Raw genomic sequence first — 15,688 nt, forward strand, 5'->3', positions numbered from 1 at the left:
TCCAGAAACAATCAGAAAGCAGACTTTCTTTTCTCTTGCTGCTACTGCTGCTAAGTCACTTCAGTTGTGTCCAACTCTGTGCGACCCCATAGATGGCAGCCCACCAGGCTCCCCCATCCCTGGGATTCTCCAGGCAAGAATACTGGAGTGGGTTGCCATTTCCTTCTCCAATGCATGAAAGTGAAAGTGAAAGGGAAGTCACTCAGTCATGTCTGACTGGTAGCGACCCCATGGACTGCAGCCTACCAGGCTCCTCCATCCATGGGGTTTTCCAGGCAAGGGTACTGGAGTGGGGTGCCATTGCCTTCTCCGTTCTTTTCTCTTAATAACATGCAATTCCACTCCTTATACTTTCTTTACTGAAAACACATATCCTGCTTTCCTTATAGGTTTTTTACAGTTACTTTTATTATTGACAAATACGTAACAGAGAGAATAAGGTTTTATTTGATCTCAATAAACTTAGGTACAACTGTCATACTTACACTTAACACTGATGACTCTAAAAATATGTCTATATTAATCAGACCAACAACTTAAGCCATCTTCAATACCAAATATTATAGTTTAGTATTGAATATTTCCCAGATGACATAAACCTGAAATTCATTTTGACCAGTTTTATATTTATGAATATTTATATAAGCTATAAACACTTTTCTTTAAGCCAATTAAACGGAAGTCTTTTACAAATTAACTTTGGCAATACCATTGTCTACTAAAAAAGATGCACAACGTGAGAGTTGCAAGTTAAGTTTTATTTGGGGGAAAAATGAGGACTGCACCCCAGGACAGAGTACCTCACATAGCTCTGAGAAACTGTTCCAAAGAGGTAGTAGGGGAAGGTCAATATATATGATTTTGGTGAAGGGGGAGTTCAGTGCAATCAAGCACTTATTTTACAAAACGTTTTCTGCTAGTCACGAGGAGCTGATGTCATCATGAAGGGATTTAGTCCTTTTTTGGATATGAGGAGATGTAAAGATTGGGATCATGAAATCAGTTTCTGAAAATATGAAAAGTGTGTTAGTCACTCAGTCATGCCTGAACTCTTGTGCAACCCTGTAGACTGTAGCTACCAGGCCCCTCTATCCATGGAATTCTCCAGGCGAGAATACTGGAGTGGGTTGCTATTCCCTTCTCCGGAGGATCTTCCCAACCCAGGGATTTAACCTGGGTCTCCTGCATTGCAGGCAGATTCTTTACCATCTGAGCCACAAAGGAAGCCCCCAAAGACCTATTTAAACCATAAGGGAAACCACTTAAAGGGGCTTTAAGTCCCAGCCTTTTCTTCTAAAAACCTGGTAAGTTTTAGGAAACGGCCATTAACAGAGATGGTTTGTGAAAAAGAAAAAAAGAAAAAAACTTCTCTTTTCCCTTCCCTTTCCTGCTTCTCAGGTGGCGCTAATGCTAAAAAACTCACCTGCCAATGCAGGAGAAGTAAGAAACTTGTGTTGTATCCCTGGGTCAGAAGATACCCTGGAGGAGGGCAATGGCAACCCACATCAGTATTCTTGCTTGGAGAACCCCATAGACAGAGGAGCCTGGTGGGCTACGGTCCATGGCGTTGCCAGAAGTTGGACATGATGGAGCAAGTGACATGCACACTTTTGTGGGTAGTACCCCTGGGGCCTTGGGGCCATCTTCTCCCCAGACCTTCCCACAGGTGCTCTGCCCAGCAGACAGTAGGGGTGGGTGCAGGTGCAGATGTGGCAGCTGATGTGGAGGGACCTGTGACTCTAGTTAGATGGAGGGCCCTGCAACATCCCCAGTCAAACACAGTAAATGTGGGTCATTGCTCAGGCATGTATCCTGGGGGTGGGGCCGCGCGCCTGATCCACCCAGCATTAGTTGCCTGTCCCGCCCCAACCAGGAAGGGTTGCAGAGAAGTCAGAGTGGATCCTGGAGGGGTCTGACCAAACACCAAAGTTGGGCAGTTAATCTTGGACCCACTATGAGTCCCAACCACACATCGCGAGACCATCCACCACTTCTAATACCCACCTCGCGAGGGAGTTCCCGAAGGGATTGCAGCTGCATAACTGTGGCACAAACTCTGAGTTAGGCTGTATTTTGTATTTTTACACCATTGAATCTATTAAAGTGAAGTCGCTCAGTCATGTCAGACTCTTTGCGACCCCATGGACTGTAGCCTGCCAGGCTCCTCTGTCCACGGGTTTCTCCAGGCAAGAATGCTGAAGTGGGTTGCCATTTCCTTCTCCAGGGGATCTTCCCGACACAGGGATTGAACCCAGGTCTCCCACACTGCAGGCAGACTCTTTACCGTCTGAACCACCAGGGGCTCCTGTATTGAATCTGCTAACAGTTAAATGGTGGATAAGGCAAACCGGAGGCTCCATTGGTGGTGGTAGCTCAGTGATAAAGAATCCACCTACAATGCAGGCGATGTGGGTTTAATCCCTGGGTTTGGAAAATCCCATGGAGGAGAGCATGGCAACCCACTCTAGTATTCTTGCTTGGGAAAATCCCACACGCTGAAGTGACTGAGCACAAGGCAAACCCAGGGGGCAAAGATCCTGTGGTTCAGGTCCCTAGCTGCCTGTAAGGATGTCTGGAAACATTCCCTGACATACCCTGCACATATGTAATAATAGTGGAATATCTAGTGGGCAAGGTTAGAAAATGCCTGGCAGTCTATGGCCATACCACCATGAATGTGCCTGATCTCCTCTGATCTCGGAAGCTAAGCAGGGTCAGGCCTGGTTAGTGCTTGGATGGGAGAAAATGCCTGGCGGATTTCTTTTTCTCTATTTCTAGCAGAGTAAGGCACAAGAAAAGGGTGGAAATTAAGAGTGAGGTAGGGAGAGAGTGGGTGAGTAATTGTGGAGAGTAAGGGAGTGACTCTCAAGTGCAAGAGAGGTGAGAGGAGAGGCTGGGGTTTAGCAGATTCTCCTGTCTGGCTTTGCAATCATGCTGCTGGTGAATTTAAGGTTCTTGCTTTGTTGTGGAAGAATTTAGAGATGAAGTGATAGGTAAGAAGTGGGTTTATTTTGAGAGAAAACACTCCACAGATGGTGTGGGCCATCTCAGAAGGTGAGAGAGAGACTCCAAATATGGCACAGTGAGGTTTTATGGGCTGGGTAACTTTATAGGCTAATGAGCAGGAGAATTATTTCAGTTATTTTAGGGGTGGAGACTTCCAGGAATTGGGCCACCACCCACTTTTTGGCCTTTTATGGTTGGCCTCAGAATTGTCATGGAGCTGATGGGTGTCCCATTTAGCATAAGCTAATGTATTACAATGGCAGATAATGAGGCTCAAGGAATCATCCACCATCTTAGACCTAGTTGGTTCTAACCAGTTTTTGTGATGTCCTGTGGCCATGTCATTCTTTTAATGGTTGTGCCCTTCCCCCTTCCCTCCTGTTTCAACTTGAAGTGTAAAACTAAAAGCTTGAATTATCTTTTATTTACTCCAGTTTAGAAGTGTGTTGGAGAATATTGTTATTCATCTCTTGTCCCAGTGAGAGTGGAAGAACAGCGCTTTATTAGTATTCAAGTTGAAATGGAACATGCAGCTTGGATCCAAAGGCAAATATAACTTCTTCTTTTCCCCTCATTTCTGATCTTGTGACCTTCTTGTATGGAAAGCTCCTTATGGGGGGCCAATGAGGGCTAGAGTAAAAATTGTTTACTCTGAATGTTTCTTCTGGGTGGAGCAGGTAGAGTGGAAGACTCACCCACCCAGTAGAAGCCCAGGTCGTGGAAAGTCAAATGTCTCCCTGTCTCCCTCAATGAAAAGACTCCTGAAGGCAATTCACAGTTGTAGCAGAAACAGAACACTCAACCCTAAAGTTGGTATTTGAACACTTTGTATGTTACCTTTTTTTCCTGAAAAATATTTTATGAAGGTTGAATAAGACTTAAGTTAGTATTTGAGTTAATAAGTTTAGTGGTTCACTTCTTTTTTCTTACTTCTCAGTCACCATTAACAATTGCCCTTCAATGTCTATGAGTCAAAACCGCATTTATGTTTTCTGCTGACCTGTGTGCAAGGGACAGAAACTTTTTATGTCTCACTGCTTTATGTACATAACCTATGTAGAGTGGTGTATTTCAAAGAGAAATAGCACTAAATATGTGTGGTTTCTTAATGTTCATGGTTGTGAAATGGGAAAATAGAATATTTATGATCCTTTGGGAAGCAGTGGTGGTCAAGCTGTGGCGTAAGCATGTATGCATTAGATTTTCAATTCTCTTGCAGACACAATGACTAGTGGTCCTAGTTACTGTTTTACTCCTATGTTAACAACAACAACGAAAAGCACCCAATGAGCAATTCTGGGTAATATTGATGACTTCAGGTTAAGGGATGGGAAAAGAAGTCAGGCCACAAATGGCAGGAAGCTAGCTAATTCAAGATGAACAGCTAGTTGGGCACAAATTCATTTTCCCTTTGAAGAAAATAATAGCTCCTTCTTCCATCTAGTGTTTTTACTCTAAGTCTTAAACTATGGATTGGTCAGTTAGCTACCTAACTAGTCCAGACTTGAGGATTTGAAAATATTTCTTTTGTGTAGAATACTTGATCAACCTGATACTAATATCTGAAAGAACTATTAAAGTTTTTCTCTTATAAAAATAAAGATATACTTGGGGGAGATAGGTATTGGCTTTATCGCAAATTTATATCTTGTCTTAAATGAGTTTATTAGGTAATGTCCTAGAATTTATTTTGATGGGATGAAGTTGAAAGAGTTTGAGGTTCACTGAAAGTGAAAGTCGCTCAGTTGTGTCCGACTCTTTGTGACCCCAAGGACTATACATGGAATTCCCCAGGCCAGAATACTGGAGTGGGTAGCCTTTCCCTTCTCCAGGGGATCTTCCCAACCCAGGGATTGAACTCAGATCTCCTGCATTGCAGGCAGATTCTTTACCTGCTGAGCCACAAGAGAAGCCTAAGAATACTGGAGTGGGTAGCTTATTCCTTCTCCGCTGGATCTTCCCAACCTAGGAATCGAACTGGGGTCTCCTGCATTCCAGGTGGATTCTTTACCTACTGAACTATGAGGTTCAGTAGTTATCTAGAAAGGGGATGATGGTGATGGCTTAGTTTGTAGGACAGGAAGGACTAAAACTATTCTTGACTCTTTTCACCATATACAAAAAAACTGTCTTGTCCCAAAGGACTTCAATACATGCCAAGCATTTAGTCATGTCAACATGAGTTTTAATTCTGTTTCTCTGACACACCAAAGCAAGGTGGTAATGTTATGTAGATGTGAAAGGGGAAGTTAATTTTAGTTTAGCCTGCATTAAAGGGTGACAAAGGAAAAACCAGCAAGAAGGATCTTTTGAATATCATTGTCCCCATCTCATGATTCTGTGGAGTACTATGTTGGAAAAAAATATGTTTATATTTACTTCTATAAAAAAATAGATAAAAATGTAGTAGGTGTGCAGTAGGATATATGTCTCATATTTTATTTGGTACCTAAATAGAATTTTTGATATGCTATTCAGACAAATGAATGGAAAATATCTTTAGTGGGTTGATAAAACAGTATATAATTGTATTCATTTAGAGTATTTCAATCCAGTGAGTTTAAACTTTTCATTTCACGGCATACATAGAAAATGATAACATCTGGGTAATTAGAGTAAAGGGAATAGGTGTTTGAGGTCAAACTGAGTGGATATTCAACTTGTAAAATCCATGAAGTCCAGCTTTGGAAACCTTGCTTAAACAACTGAGTAGAATAACATTGGTGTATTTAAACCACACAATATAGTGCAATGGTTTCAGATATGATATCATGTGATGGTCAAGGTTAAGAATTAAATGATAAAAGTTTCCCCATTAGATCAGAATTGCAAAAGTGAACAAATTGTATTTTTTAGATTTATAAATTATACCTTCCAAATCTTATGATATAATTTTGCTTGTTGCTTAAAAACTAGGATTTTACTAAGCTTTGTTTTAACACATTGCTTGAAAACTCATATCTTGCCTGTCTTATTTAAATGAAATTAATATCAAGACTCTTTATGTATGATTAAATACCCTAAGCCCTTCTTTTATATGGCTAGATCATGGAAAAATAATTTTCATACTATTGCATTATTTCCTGGATGTTGTTGCCTCTCATTCACTGTGTTTAAAATTGAACTTCATCATCCCTGATAATCCTGTTACTCTTGTGTTTTCAGTCTTTATAAATAGTGCCACAAAATATCTATTCATCCTGGCCATCCATCTGGCTAGATTCTTCCCCCTTTCACACCCTTTTATTGAATTTGTGATTGTCCTATTGATTCTGTACACTTTTATAAATTGTAAAAGTGAATGTTTTTTTAAAAGATAATAAGTTTAAATCATATACAGTGTGTAAAGCAAAAAGTGAGAGTTTCTGTCTTGTCTCTTTGTTCCCTGAGAGTCTAAGGAGCCATAGAAAATGCTGCTCAGAGCTTTACCCTGGGACAGGAAGCTTAGGTGTACCTAATGTGGACTGAAATGAGGTCTGGTCGCCTTGTGCCTATGCAAGGCTGGCCAAAGACTATGAAGAAGCAGCAGTGTCTGTGGGAAAAGGCTGGAAGTGCTGGGGTGATTTAAGATGTGCACAAGAGGTGTCTGATACAATATCTTTGGGGATTACGTCTGTATTCTATATATTAGTATGTATGGTCAGACATTTCTTTTAAACAATAAAACAGATCACATTTTGTTATAACAAAAATTTGGCTGGCGATATTTCATGTTGGTACTTATAGAACTACCTTATTCTTTTTCCCCCTTTAGGTATAATTGACATATAACATTATGTAAGTTGAAGATGTACACTGAGTTGATTTGATACACTTACATATTGCAGAATGATTGCCACTGTAGAATTAGCTAACATCTCCATCATGTCATATAATTGCCATTTCTTTTTTTGTGGTAAGAACTTTTAAAAGATACACTCACTTTGCAGTTTTCAAGGGTACATTACCTTATTATTAGTTATGATCGTCGTGTTGTACGATAGATCCCTAAAACTTAATTGGAAGTTTGTACCTTCTGACCAACATCTCCCATTTAACTTCACTCCTCACTCCCTAGGCTTTGATAACTACCACTTTACTTTCTGTTTCTATGAGTTTCTATCTCATTCTTTTTAACAGATTTTTGTTTGTTTTGTTTTCTTTCAGAGAGGATTCATCCTGTTGATATATTGCAAAGCAAATTGTATTTCCTATATATGAACATTTGCTTCCAGTTTTTTTTGTTACATGAACATTGATACAATAATCATCCACAAACATATCTTTGCCTTTATGTTATATATCTAAATTTTCTTCTTAACGTGTATCAGTAATTTTTATAGTTTGTTTTTCATGAGGCTTTTTATACTTTTTTCTTAGTCTTTTCTATGTGTTATAGTGACTTTCATTGCTTTTGGATATGGAGTTTTGTTTTCAATATCATTTCTAATTATTTATGAATTATATAAAAGGCTGATTAAAATTTTTTTTACCTTATATATGACTGCCTCATTAAACTCTTAATAATTAGAACAATTGATCGTCCTGACTCTTCTAGGTAAAAAATTATATTCAAGTGAAACATATCAAAACTATTGATTTCCAACACTGATACTTCTTACTCTTTTTGCTAGTCTTATCGACTAAAAATTCCGGAAATAATTTTAGATAATATTAATAATATTGTGGAACTGTATTGTTTGAACCTTAATGAGAATGCTTAAATATATGACTATACACCCTCCCTTCTTCCAAATAATTAATGAAAGTACCCATTTCTCTGTATCCTTTTCTATGATGGATATTTGTCTTTATTCATTTATCTAAGTCTCATAGATAAAAATAAAGTATTCCATGATAGTTTTAATTTGTATTTCCCTGATCATATGACCAGTGTGCTTCTGAGAACTGTCTATCTATATTGTTTTGGGTTGTTTATGTTTATAAATTAGGTTTGTGTGAGCTTTTTGTGTGGAAAGCTTTTGTTTGAAATGCACATGTTGCAAAGGTTTTCTTCAAGGGTATCAGTTTAGAGTTGCTGGATAGATCAAAGAATCTGTTTCAGCTAGCTGAAGCTGAAAGGGAATTAGTTAGCTTATGCAGTTTCTAAGGAATGTCAGGAAACTGTCTTTAGTGAAGGCTGTACAGTCAGAAGTAAAAAGCTAAGAGCAATGCCCCAGCTCCTCTGAACTCAGCCTTGTAGAAATCCCACTGCTGCCTCTCCTTGTTTCTCAACACCAACAAGGCAAAGATCCAGTATCAGAACACCCATTCTGCTGTGAAATATGGAATTGCCTCTGCAGTTGTTTATGTGAGAAGAGCCTGGTGCTCATAATCTTCAAATCTGCCTTCCAAGTGTCTTGTTTGATCGTAACTAGCTATAAGTCTATGTACTAAAAGAATGGGATTCTGGGAAATGTAATTTTTTTTTTTTTTTTAAGTATCAGTGTTTTATTTGGGTGACAAAAACCCGGGGCATTGAGGATGAGAAAAGGGACACAAGGTAAGGAAGAATGGGAGGTAATGCAAGGCGACAGCACATAGTCTGCTTCATGACAAGCCTGGAAGAGCCACAGAAGCTGTGTGCACTGGCTGCCTGGGAGGTCTCCCCACTGGGAGAAACCTTGCACCAGTTCAGGGAAGGGAGGGAAGAAGAGGGAATTTATCCGCCTGGATTTCTCCCAACTCCCAATAGTCAAACACTACGCCTGGAGCATTAACTCTTCCACACTCCTGGGTTGCTAGTGGCTACTTGAGATGTCAGATCCTGTGTCCTGTGGGGAGCATTTCATCCAAGTCTGGAAATGATGGGAGAAGACAAACTGGGTATGTGGCTAGTGAGTGCCAGAGAGTGTTTGATATTGTACATAAGACGTGTTCACAACAGTCCAATACTGTTTTTCTCATTTATCAGAAGAGGAAGCCTGGCACAATGGTCAAAAACCTTTCCCAAGGTCACATGGCTAGTAAGTGGTAAATTCAGGATTTGAACATAGTCTGGCTCTGGAAACTGTCAAAGACCAAGATAAGGAACTTGGATTTTGTGTAGCAGGCAAAGGAGAGTCGCTAAAGGGTTTCAAGCTGGAAGTGACATAAGATAAAGAGCTTTTGAATAAAGCTCCCATTCTTTACTTTGCTCCATCTTCCCATGTGGCTGAACTTGGCACAAGTAGGTGGCCCCAGAGATGTGAGGACATCCAACACAGTTTCTGGGGAGCACTGACTGGGTCCAGAGCTCATATGGGCTTCACCATTGCCTCATAATCTTAGTGTCTTCATCAAAGCCTACACCCACCAAAGAGACTAGCTGGTCAGAGGCATGCAGGATCTGGGTGGAGAAGCCAAAATGAGGGGATGAGCAGATTGACCTAAAGACCAGGAGTAGGAGGACCAGCCATACATCCATTGTCAGCCAGTAGGTCTGGAGAAAGGTGAAGATCAACAATATGGAGCGCAATTAAAATGGAGGATGTCTAAAGGTCTTTGGACCCCCACAAGTGACCAATTTTCATTGAACCTGGTCTCTATTTTTTGAAGAGCTTTGTTTTTATTTTCTTTAATAATACAGATGTTTCAAACATTTCATATATCCTGATATTTATTGTTTATTCATTTATTCAATACATAGTTATTGAGACTTGGTTATATACCCGTCATTACACTTTTAAATGGGGATAGAATGACAATCCTGACTTGTGGAATTTTGAATCTAGTAGGGCAGACAGACATTAAATTATCACAGAAGTAAATCTGGCATTACAAATGTGATCATTTAAACAAAGGTTGTATTGAGAGCATATACTAGGGATAATTGGTCCACTCAGAAAGGTCAGCTGAGAGTTTGCTAATGAAGTGGTCTGAATTTTGAAAGACGATTAGAAGCCAATTCTTGAAAGGTGATGGAAGGGTGTTTGGGGCAGAACAGGTAAATTTTCACAGACTGGGGAGCAGGAGAATATCTGGCAAGTATGAGGATTTGAAAGAACATGGTTGTAACTGATATATAGAAAATGAGAGAAAATATGGTGCTAAATGATGCTGGAAAGACAGGTAGAGGCCAGACCATGAAGAGCCTTATGGCCCAAGATAAGCATTTTGGTCTTTGTCCTAAGAGGCTTGGGAAGCCTCAGTCTTAGGCTTCCATGTGGAAAATAGTTTGCAAGATTCAAGGTTATTGCAGGTGAACAAGTGAGGAGGTGACTGCAATTGTTCAGGGAAGAGTTACCCGGTGCTTAGCCCAAAGAAGTGCTAGATGAATGTTGACTGGAGGAATGAAGTAACAAAATGTCAAAGTTATTACTGATGCTTCTTTTAAGCAATAAGAAAGCAAAAAGGGTGTCTGGAGGGCATTTTGTGAATATTTGATGAGCAAATACAATATAGTAGATAAAGAAGCTGGGACAGATTAGTGAGACATAGGATCAAAAATATTTATATTAACTGAAAGTACCCAGTTATGAGGAGAGCATCTATGCAACATATATTTATTATGTTTGGTTCAGGTTATTTGTTTTGATAATTTAGTGCATTTGTTGACTGGCTAATGGGATTTACCAGTAATAACATGTAAACAGTTCAGCAGAAATCTATTAATTTAGATAGTCTGGTTATGTAGGAGCTTCCTTAAGGAGAGGCTCAGTGCCTACCAAATACATTGTTAACTATGCTGGTTAATAAGGTCATTTGTATAAAGGCAACAACCTGTCAGGCTTTGAGTTTACTTGTTAATGAACTCTTGCTGAACATAGTGAGAAATTTGGAGTTTGTTAGTCACAGCAACTTTTAAATTGAGAGTCACAACCTTCTTGAGGCTCCAAAATGGGTTTAAGGATAAAAGAGAATGACTTATTAGAACTAAAATGTGCCTTATAATTTTCTGAATCCTAGCATGGCAGGACCAATAAATATCAATAGTTTGGGGGATAAATGAAGGGGGAAGCCTTCGACAAATCATGCTTTTTATTTTAAGATTTTCTTTGATGCGGACCATTTTTTCAAGTCTTTATTGGGGGCTGGTGCACTGGGATGACCCAGAGGGATTGGTACGGGGAGGGAGGAGGGAGGGGGGTTCAGGATGGGGAACACGTGTATACCTGTGGTGGATTCATGTTGATGTATGGCAAAACCAGTACAATATTGTAAAGTAATTAACATCCAATTAAAATAAATAAATTTATATTTAAAAAAATGAAAAAAAAATAGTCTGTATTGAATTTGTTACAATATTGTTTCTGTTTTTTTTATTTTTTATTTTTATTTTTTTTGCCACGAGGCATGTAGGATCTTAGCTCCCCAACCAGGGATCGACTCCTCACTAGTTGCATTTGAAGGTGAAGTCTTAACCGCTGGACTGCCAGAGAAGTCCCTGTAAAATCATGTTTGATGATAGTAAATAGAAGGAAGAAATAGAATGAGGGAATAAATACCAAGCACAGGTGATGTCATAGGAACCTCAGTTGTTGCCTCTGTCTGAGGTCTGAGTGTTGGTTTCAAAAGATGGAGAGAACTTTAGAAGTATCAGATGTTTCAGTGGCCTTAAACCTTTCCTTGGTCCAGGTGCCTTCCCAATACTTTATTTCTGTTTCTTCCTGGGCTGACCTAGATGTCATTTACTAGGCTCAGGCAAGACACCAGGCCTCCCAAGAGCATCATGGCTCCCCAGATCCCATAAGAACACCACGGTCATGGTAAGAAGCCAGGGGTCTCATTTTGAAGTGGTAGTTTATATTGATTTACAAGAAAGGGAGGATGTTAGCGATTAATCCACATGCTTCATTTGGTGGTCCCACATCATGAGTTTTGTTGCATAGACTTTTGCTGTAGTAAGCAGTCACAGAGACCATCTTATTCACTGGTAAAGAATGAATTAAAAAAAAAATCTTAAGACACTGGTAAAGAAATTGAACCCTATTAAAAGTCAAGTAGCTTTCTTAATTATAAAACAGGTGGGAGGCAGAATTTGATAGGAGTCAATTTGTAACTTCTACTTCCCTACTGGATATTTTAAAAAAGGGAGCTGGTTCAGTGGGACTGTGACTGAGGATTTTTCATGTTTCACTAGGTTGCTCTCTTTCGTGTCAAGTTTTGTCCGTCCGTCCATAACAGAAATGTCCATGGAGGCCAATGAATGATGTTCTGAATATGAGTGAAATAGCCCTCTTCTGTGAAATCTGAGTATGAGTGAAAAAGCCCACTTCTATGAAAATCACTATTCTTTCCTTTTTTAAAGAAAGAGTTTTTATAAAAGAACTTCCTGCCTTGCAAAAGATATTAAAAACCAAGGCTAAAAGAGATACACTTATGCCTTAAGAGTTAAAAGGAAATTTAGTGATGTAACCTGTAACCCTTTTTTGTATACCCTCATAGCTCAAAAATGCTATTGATGTCAGTATAGATCAATGACATTGACTCAAAAACTACCATAAAAGCTACTGGCACATAAATGCAGCATTTACAAGCATAACACAGAAAATATCCAAACAAACCCCCAATCCTCCTTTTTTATCAGCCATACAAACTGAGGCAAACTCCTGACCATGTGTCCCCAAACAAATAGAAACCAAGTCCATTTACCTAAATTATTCAAATTTTTTTCCTTGAAAGGTCATCCAGGGAGATTTGTGCTAGAGCCTGGAGGCAACTGATCACAGACAGCAGGTATTGCAGTTGAGAAAATTCTGTAAACTCCTGTTTAGTTTCATTTTGGGGGTATACTTTCATCATCTTGCCCTCAAAAATTTCCTGTGCAAAGTAACATTATCCTCTATTTCAGCTTCCCATTTTTTCCTGTTTACTTTTTCCTTTATGACTCATTGGTGATGGCTTCTCATTCCTCCTGGGTGGCCTAAGTTACCCTTGGTGGAAACAAGGTGCTAAGTGAGTACTCCAAGCATAAGAGTCCTTGCTTGTCAACAGCTCATGAATGAGCTCTGTCAAGGTAGTGATAAAGAGGGGATGAATCATAGGTTCAGGAACTCTTGATTTATCTACACTGATCATAGTTATCTCAGTGAAAATTCCAACATATCTTCATTATTCAAGATTCCCTTCATCCGTTGGGTTCTCTAATCTGGATTTCCCTCCAGACCTTCCCTCCAAATTGAACTAGTTAGACCTTGTGTTTTGCCACTAATTTCTGTTTACATCATTTGCATATTGCTATCACTAATGGGAGAGAGTAATCAGTAAACAGAAAAGTAGGGAATGAATGGTGCCTGTTCATTGAAACTTCAATAGGGTTTATGAATATTTGTTCTTTTGTTTATTCCAGACACCTTGGAAAGTGGCCCTCAACACTTCTTTTAGGTCGGGCAGGGTCACATGATTAATTACGGCAAAGGGTTATGAGTGGAGGTGATTTGAGTTGCTTTTGGGTCAAAGTATTGGATTGTTTAGACAACTGTCTTCAGCTCTCTTTTTCTCTGGCATGTTCATGGTAGAGACATAAGATGAAAGAAACCTTATCGATGAGCTACCACAGGAAACACAGAGTCTTGGAAATTTACGTGGAACCACAGCAAATTTTATGTGAGAAATAAGGCTTTATCACATTGTTCCACTAAAGTTGTGGGACTTATTCATTCCTGCAGCATATCCTTAACCATTACGCTGAAACTTCTGCCTTAATTAGTTAAACTTACACTTGTGTTCTTGACTCACCTAGTATTTAAGGACATAGGAATATAAATCCTCTGCCTTTAACTTTTTTCTGTAATTTGGTTGTGCTCCCAGTGCCTTGCTAAATGGTACACATTTCCTAGAAATCATGCACAACACATTTAATTTCTGCTAAATAAATATAAGCCCAAAAGTTGCAATTATAACTTTTCTTCTGTAAAACCTGTTACCAACTCCATGTTAAAAACTTATTTCACTATCTTATTTATTTCTTCCTTATATATGATAAATTTCTCTTTTGGTCAAAATTTTCTACCCATCCCTCAAAATTATCAATTTCTCAAGGACACATGAGAAAATGTTTGTCAACTCTGTTTCTAGGCTCTTGTGACAGATTAGTTATAACCTTTGTGTTTCTTTGTCATTCTCATAGTACTCTGCAGGTGTAAGCAGAAAATTATAGGCAAGAGTTGCATTTAGCAGGTCAGAATTTACTAATAGATCGTGATCAGTTAATACGGTGGTGTCTCAAGCTAGCTGCTGTTGTCATGACCTCCTTCCTTTTGTTGTCCCGCTCTGTGTGGCAGGACACAGAGCCACACACAGTGGCTCTGTCAGTCTCCCTGTAACTGTCAAAGTCAGGAGAACGTTGGAATGAAACAATGCAGTTACATTGCTTGTGCTGAACTGGACTTAAAAAATAATATCATTTATTTATGCTTGCCTCAGTTATCCAGCTCCCAGTAGGGATAGATGCACAGCATCAATCACAGCATGGGAAGAAGGGACCTTCCCCTGGATGACAATGATCATAACTGATTCTTGCATAACCTTTGAAAGTTTTAAGCCCATATCTCTTTTATGTTAGTCGGGGTTCTGGAGAGAAACACCCAGTGGGAAAAAAAGGAGATTTATTATATGGAATTAGTTCAAGTTTTTATGGCAGCTTAGAAGTCCTAGGATCTGCCATCTGCTCATCTCTTGGGTCTTCAGGAAACTTGCTGGTGTAATTCAGTCCAAAGCCCTGAGAACCAGGGGAGTGGATCATGTAAATCCCAGTCTGAAGGCCAGAGAAGATGAAATGTGATGTCCCAGTACAATCCATGAGGCAGAAAAAGTGGGCAAATTTGTCTTTATTCTGTCTTTTTGTTCTATTTAGGCCCTGGAATGATTGGATGGTGCCCACCGCATGAGAGTGGGCAGTCTACTTTCAGAGTCTGTTCAATTCAAATGCTAAACTAATCTGGAAGCATTCCTACAGACTCTACAAATAATGTTTAATCTGGATGCACTGTGGCCAGTCAAATCGATATATAAAATTAACTGTGACACCATATTATTGTGAGAATAGACCTAGCAGATATATTGAGTTGGGTAGGTTTTTTGTTGTTGTTGTTATGTTACTACTGCTCTTACTATTGTTACTATTTATTATCTCTACTAAAGATAGAAATACAGAGAGAAAAGAGAAAGAAGTTTCAGGAAAGTGTGATTTTACCAACGTCCCGTACTTAATAAGTTGCAAAGCATGGTCTTGAATCTGGGTCCTTGAACCCTAAATCCCTTTTTCTTGTCTTTTCTGTTGGCAAACCTGAATGCCCACCTCAGGCTTGGCACTAGGACTTGTCTCCTTATGACAGTTCACTGACAGTTATAAATTTATAACAATCTTCAGATTTCAAGAAGTGAAAGCGTGCTAATTACATTCCCATTCTTGATGCACAGATACCTGCTTCAGCTGGAACGCGCTCCATGGTACAATCCTGTATCTCACAGCTCTAGGTTTTTCTTTTCCCCTCCTTAAGTTTTATTCATCCTGATTGGCAAAATCCAGTGTTAATCTTTCCTTTCTTAGTATCCTTTGTTGAGAAGTGTTTTCGCTGTGGGTCATCTTCTCTCATACTTTACAGGTAGCTTTTTTTTTTTTTTCCTCAGTAGTGAACACACTATGCAAAGGGATGTGTCAAGTGTATTTTATCTTCTTTGGGTGTTTGAAGTTCCAGTAAAAAGACTGACTACTAGAGGCATCGCTCTCTCTGGTAGGGTTCTGTGCTGCTAGCTTAGATGAATGAGGTCCATTGAAAAG

Source organism: Bubalus bubalis, chromosome 9 (assembly GCF_019923935.1).
Source record: "Bubalus bubalis isolate 160015118507 breed Murrah chromosome 9, NDDB_SH_1, whole genome shotgun sequence".
Classification (NCBI taxonomy): domain Eukaryota; kingdom Metazoa; phylum Chordata; class Mammalia; order Artiodactyla; family Bovidae; genus Bubalus; species Bubalus bubalis.